We start from the raw sequence: 7333 nt of genomic DNA on the forward strand, positions 1-7333 counted from the left end.
AAGATAGAAAAATCCGTCTCAAATTTGAGAGAGATTTAGAAACGAAAAAATTCATCTCTAAATCTCTCTCAAATTTGAGACAAATTTTTTGATCTCCAGACCAATTTTTTTGTAATTTTAGAGGAATTTTGAGACGAATTTTTCGTCTCTAAATCTATCTCGAATTTAAATATAATTAAAAAATAAATTTTATTTTCTTTCAAAATTCCAAAATTCAACCTGATAAACACAATATACGAACTGAAAAAAATCATTCATACCACACAATAAATTCATAAAATTATACACATCATCCATAAATATTAAAAATACATCGTAAAATCTATCATCTATCATCTATAACAATAACATATCTTTTTAATGATCCGAAGGATTCGGCGGCAATAATGATGAAGACAGCGGCAAGAGAGGCAACCTACCTTCTATGGCTAACATGCTATGGTGAAAGGGTTTCATAGCTACCCTAACAACTTCTTTAATCTGCTCTGCCAATGAGCTTGACGACGACGACAATGGCGATGGTACGTAGTAGGAACCAGAGATGACATGCGCTTCTGATCCTATTCCATAGACGCAACCCATTTTCTTCTCGCCTGCAACCTCCAACCATAATGATCAATAGCTAGTTGCGAGGGCTAGGCAACATCACTATCTTCCGATTGGCCAAATGCTGATGCATATGATAATGCCTCGTGTTGCCACATCTAAAAGCCAGCCTACAAACATCATAGATACATAAAATAAGTTATATTATCAAAAGGTCAGTTAACCATAATAGAATAATATAAAAAGACACAAGTAATGTAAACTTATATAAGTATCATCGGACCTCCTATCAACGAATCCTAAATTGTCTTTCTTTTTGTGTCACGGGGAACAACTCAGCCTGTGTGGGTGGGCAACCAAATTGCCACGACTGCAAGAGAAAAAAAAATTCGTTCATGCAAAAATTATTGTTTCTTAAAAAGTAATTGAGTAAAATAAAAATAATAAAAAATATCAAATATTACCAATCTTTTCTTATGCTCAAACTTCTGTCTTTTTATATTATTCTATTATGGTTAACTGACATTTTGATAATATAACTTATTTCATGTAGCTATGATGCTTGCAGGTTGACTTCCAAACGTGGCAACACGAGACATCATCACATGCATCGACATTTGGCCAGTCGGAAGATAGTGACGTTGTCCAGCCCTCGCAGCCAGCTATTGATGAGAGATCATTATGGTTGGAGGTTGCGGGCGGCAAGAAAAAGGGTCGCGTTTATGGGATGGCGTTAGAAGTGCATGTCATCCCTAATTCCTACTACGTACCATCGCCCCCGCCACCACCGTCGTAGAGCTCATTGGCAGAGCAAATTCAAGAAGCTATTAGGGCAACTATGGAACCCATTCACCATCGTCTGTCAGCCATTAAAGGTAGGTTTGCCTCCCCCGCCGCTGTTTTCATCATTGTCACCCCCTATCAACCAATCCTAAATTGTCTTTCTTTTTATGTGTTGCGAGGAACAACTCAACCTGTGTGGGTGGGCAACCAAATTGTCTCGACTGCAAGGGAAAAAAATGTTCATGCAAAAAATTATTGTTTCTTAAAAAGTAATTAAGTAAAATAAAAATAATAAAAAATATCAAATATTACCAGTCTTTTCTTATGCTCCGACATAAGAATGGAACCACAGGTATGCATACTAGCCCCAACATCTAAGGCCCGATTTAATATGTCAAATCTTTAAGGATTCGAATACAGCGGACACATCCAAGCTAGTTTTTTAGTCAAATCTTTTCGAACACGAAACAATATGTCCGTCATACGGTCAAAGACAGTCTTTTCAAAATTAATTCTGATTTGATGTTTCAATTCACTATCCCAAGACCAATTTTTCTGTAATGTTAAAACAAAATAAAAGTCAAAAAAAAAAAATCAAAGCAAGAGTTATTTTATAGCAAGCAAATCACTCATATAATATACATGCTAAAAAAATTTCTCAAATAAAATATGTGGAACATCTATTTTTAAGTACTGGCACAGTCAGGCATACAAAAATGAATACAAGAATTAGAAAAAAAAATATAGATACAGATAATAAAAAAGCATTCAAATATTACATACTACCAGCAGTATAAAGATACACCATTAAATCTATACTACTAATGATAGGATATGAGAGATGCATTTGACATGTCTGATTGGATTTGGAGTCAACTAATAGTGTGATTTCCTTAAATAAGTATCAAATAAAATATTTAAAAGTTATGAAATTTAGCCATATCTTCTTCTTGAACATGAGAATTGATGAGTGTACACTTAGACGCACATTCATGCACACTTGCCCACGCTCATGTACCATGCACATGCTTAGAGGAAGGGAATCTAAAACTTTTTATGAGTGTATTGTATGTGATGAAGGTTGATTATGACTGTTACTTTTTTATGATGTTCATATAATATTTTTTTGATCATCAAGATGTTATATGTGGTCATTTGAATCTCTTATCATGAAATTAAGATGTTCAATCTTTTCTTCATGAAATTCTAGTTTCCAATAACCCTCAACTTTGTTCACCATGTTGAAGAGTTTTGACACTTGGATCTTGTCTCTATGACCAGACTAAAATGACTTGGACTAGAAATTGACTCAAGTCAAATTTGAATCAAGGTTGAACATTGCAAAATGCGATTCATAGCGGGTGATAACTCAAGCTCCATGAGCTATGATCTCTAAAGAGTCTTGAGGAAGCACAAATAAGAAAAAGTAAAGCATAAAGTATAGTTTGAAATGTTAGACTTAAAAAGCTTTCCTCCATACTCCATTATAGTGGAGATTTATAAGGTTCTAGTCTACTTGAGTCTGTCTACCTTGATGCACTAACTTGGGTCCAAAGTCTCTTGACTTTGGCCCTCTCACTCGAGTCCAAGGTTTCTAATGGAGGAATGGAAACTGAGAGAAGAGAGAATTTGCTGAATGCCTAAGAGCAAGAGTCTCAGTTTCAATCTATATTTATAGTAATGTAGAACATATTTACAGCAGAAAATTAGGGAAAGAATTTTGCCTGAAATACAACCTATAAATCAGTCTATCCAATCAGCCTACAAATCAGCTAATCAACTGAGTCGACTATACAATAATTACAATACTCAACAGAAACAAATATTGTAGGAAATATTGTTTCTGGTGCAAGTATAAGAATTAGGATGTTTTATTTATTTCCTAGTTAATATTTTATTTACTATGTTCCTGTTAGAGTCCTAATTAGAGATTACTTGATCTTTCCTAACTGGGATAGGATGCATAGCTTATATAAACTTTTCTGAATGTATTTTGGAGGGCAGCTTTGATGCCAAATTGATGTAGAACCAACAAAACTAGATCAAATTCAAAGAACTCAACTGAAGAATCTCAACCTTATCTTTTTGCGCTAGTAATGGATGAATTCACTAAACATATCCAAGTAAAGGTGCTTTAGTGTATGCTATCTTTAGGTGACGTTGTCTTATTGGGTGGGACTAAAGGCATGAATACTAACCTTGAGAGAGGAACAAGTTAAAATGTAGAGGTTTAAAGTTAAGTAGATTGCAAACTAAACATATGAATTGTGAGTTTAATACAAATATAATTGTGGATAATGTTATAGTGAGAGACTTGAAAATCAAATCATCCAAAGAAAATTTCAATTCAGATATCTTGGATCTATCGTCCAAAAATATTGAGATTAATGAGGATGTTACCCATAGAATTAAAGCAAGATGATTAAAATGAAAAAGCGTGTCCAACGTTTTATGTGATAGTATCATAGTAAGATTTCATTAAAGCCAAAAGGAAAAATTTTATAAAATAGCTATAATACTAGCTTTGTTGTATGGCATTAGAATGTTGGGTAGTGTGGCATCAATGCCTGCAGAATAAGAGCATAATAGGGATGAGGATGTTATGGTAGATTGCAGCCATACAAGAAATGAGGTTATTTGTAACAAGGTTGAGGTGTGCTAAGAGACAATTAAGATGGCTTGATCACGTAAGAAAAAGATCAATAGAAGTTCCTGTGATGATAGTGGATGAAATGAAACAAATCTTTAGGGAAAGGGGTAGATGAGGACTGAACTTTGTAATTCTGAGGTAGGATACATGTTATAAGACTCTTATAAGAAGATATGGCCAATAGAAATGATTGGTGAGCTAGAATTCATGTAGCCAACCCCATTGAGTGTCGTGTTGGTTTCTTTAGAAGATCGTATAACTGGGTCTTTTCTCGTATGCATCTATGCCTGGAAGCTTATATTCAATTAAAATCATACAATCTTCATAATTATGTCTTTGATCAAGTATTTGTTTCAATAGAAAGGCATATACCTTGAACAGACTTTATGACAAGTAAAATGCTGCAAGGAATTATATTGCAAGAATGACTTTCATTACTTCTACAAGGACCATAATTGTTAGATGATAGTTAGGGGGAAGAATTGTACACATTTAAGAAAAAATAAAACATAAAGAAACTTTCAATAGCTGTCACTACTAATTTGGAGCACTACAATCATCAACACCAGAAGTGATATGTGAAAGCATGAATTTAGTAAGCAGTTACCTGGTCTCCTTTTCGTGTTCAGTGTGGGTCACAGACCGTAGAATCTTCTAATAAAAGGTGAGTTAACTGATCAATTAGTGTATATCTATTGGTTTTCAACAATCCCACTCTTCTGACTTTATAGTATAAGAAGCTTGACTTTGTAAGATGTAAGGCCTCAACAGTTTTCATTGTTGTGCTTTTAGTAATCCAACTTTATTTGCCCCCAGTCTCTTTATCCTTATATCTTCTTGTATTTGCAAGTCAGATTCAAGAATCCAATTCTGAATTTGGTTAAGAAATAAATGTTTAGTATTTACATTGTGATTAGGTAGATGAACAATTCATGATTTTTATTGAATTATTTTGTGTAACTATGCAGGCCGTCATGGTTGGTTGACAGTAATAGAATAGCAACAAAGATCAAGAGTGCATCTAGTTTATGTGAGCCTGGAAAAGTCAACTGGAAAAGCAACCCATCTAGACCATGCCCTAATTGCAGATATATTATTGACAACACTGATGTATAAATTCCTCCCTCGGGTCTTATATAGTTTTCATTTCTTGGTTTATGAAATTGAAAATATTGTGTCCTCATTCTTGGTACTTCCAAGCTTGTTTTTCTCTGACATTTAAAGGTTTTTATCTTAGGTTCCAATTTCACACCAGTAGCTGTTATATTAACTGGAATAAAACTTAAAATTTGTAAAGTAAATTTCAGTGCTCATTATGGCTTCAAAAAAATAAATAACTAGCAACTCCTTTCCAAGTGTGAGCCATAATAAGTACAAGCACCATTCATCCAAAATAAATAAATAAATACTCTATTCATCCTAATATTGGCTTGTCCCAGATTAATAAAACCCTGTAAATAAATAACACAAATAGTAACAATCTTCTAAGATGTGTTCTAGTGTATGATAAATCTAAAACTGCTGTTTAGATGAGATTTCAGTGAAAATATTCTGTCCATAGGCAAATTCCGTTAAAGAAATGGCACAAATCAATCATCAAGTTTACATGACAGCATAAGACAATAATGTACTAATAAAGCAGATAAACAGCAGATATGTAGAGGCAACAACCATAAATGAACCAGTGAGCTCCTTTAAAACTGTTTTTGGAGAAGAGATCACTACACCAGTGTAATAAGGTATGTTACCATAAATCATGAAACACAAGTCTTCACTGTGTTATATATAAAAGCTAAATCAAAACCATGATTAGATTTTTCTTTGCAATCCATGCCAAAATCTGAATTTTGAAATATCAATTCTAAAATCTCTTCATCAATCAATCAAACCCATGGATCTCAAACTCCTGTTGGTTAGTTTTAGCCAAAAATTACTCTGAAAATCTAACCAATTCTGTAAAAGAAAAAATAACCATGCAGAGCAAAAGATCACTGCCGATAAGGAAGAAGCAGCTGTACCTCCAAATCTATAACAGCAATCAGCCAAGAAAGCAGCCCTGAGAAATCGGGATGACAGCAAATGAAGTTTGCCCAAACATCCAAAAGAGCTATTCTCTTCACTGAAGAAAATGGTAAGCCTCAGATCAGAAACAGCTTTTGAAGGAACCACAAAGTGCAGGAATTACTAGCAGTCTAGCACACATTTTTCAACCGTAGGAAGAGATATAAATAGCGAGAGGCCTACAATGCTCTTGAAAGAAGTACATCAATTGGCCTCATGAACGATAATTTAAAAAAAAAAAAAAAAACAGCTATTTTCTGTGAAAATGACTCGTGCATACTCCATGAAAGACCAGAAAACAGAGAAAAAAATTATATTTGTCCAAAAAAAAAAGTAGCTGAGCTAGGCAAAGGTGATCATGAAAACATTACTTTCACACTCGATTATACATACTCACTCTATAATTAATAAATCAGGATTGACTGCATGAATTAGACAGCTAAGAATACGATAGAAAATAGTGGGATATGCATACTGCTGGAAAACAAGTAATTGTTAATAAACCGGTAAGTAATTAACTCAAGAAGTATGAAGCATCCTACCAGATCCACCCTAATACTTGGCATACAACTTTCCCAGTACAAGACAATCTCGAGAAGAAGAAAATAAGCAGAATTTGAAAGTAAATCGGAGGAATAGACAGATTTGATAAAAACTAACAGCAGAAAACCCTTTAAATAATTGATGTTCAGCTTAAAGAATGGATCACATGATAACTTCCAGACAAAATTATGAGCCCAGGATTTTCATGATATCAGATAAAAGAATAGTTATTTTTAAGTATAGAAGAAGCTATTCCGAATGGACATTTAGTAGCTACCAGATAAATTATGAGCCGAGAAATCTCGTATTAGTTAGGCTAAACAATTAAATTAATTATGAAAGAAGCTAGTCAAAGAATTACCTCATTAGCACATATAATTAATATAAACACACGGTTCCTAGGGATGCCACCAAACACGACCGAGGGCGAGGGGGCCAGGGGGAGAGCCGGCGAGGGCGAGCGACGACCGAGGGCGAGGGGTCCAGGGGGGCAGCAGCACTGAGGAGGCGGAGGCGATGGGCTAGAAACGGCAAGCACTATGTGAGAAGGAGATTTAGCGGTGGCGAGGAGGCAGAGATGGAGTTGGAGGCGGCGACAAGGAGGCCGCGATGGAGTTGGAGGCGGCGGCGATAGCATTGAGGCAACGTTGAGGCGGCGGAGGCGATAGAGGGAGGCGACCGGGAGTACAGAGGGTCCCTCAGAGGCTGTGATTGGGGGAATTAAGGATTGGAGGGAATTCTGATTTGGGA

General features: G+C 35.2%; 1 long non-coding RNA gene across 4 annotated transcripts; it reads right to left on the bottom strand.

Moving 5' to 3' along the window:
- Positions 1 to 238: 238 nt before the first annotated feature.
- LOC127795828 (uncharacterized) lies at positions 239 to 7333 on the bottom strand. Of its 4 annotated transcripts, none has more exons than XR_008021875.1 (5): positions 6945 to 7333; positions 5998 to 6098; positions 4587 to 4849; positions 1642 to 1884; positions 239 to 1550 (listed from the first exon to the last, which is right to left on the bottom strand). It is a non-coding gene; the product is annotated as an uncharacterized LOC127795828 (long non-coding RNA). The 4 variants fall into 4 exon arrangements; XR_008021874.1 differs by lacking the exon at positions 4587 to 4849 and having other exon boundaries at positions 239 to 716; positions 830 to 1550; positions 6945 to 7332; XR_008021873.1 differs by lacking the exon at positions 4587 to 4849 and having other exon boundaries at positions 6945 to 7332.

This window comes from Diospyros lotus, chromosome 2 (genome assembly GCF_014633365.1).
Source record: "Diospyros lotus cultivar Yz01 chromosome 2, ASM1463336v1, whole genome shotgun sequence".
NCBI classification, from domain to species: domain Eukaryota; kingdom Viridiplantae; phylum Streptophyta; class Magnoliopsida; order Ericales; family Ebenaceae; genus Diospyros; species Diospyros lotus.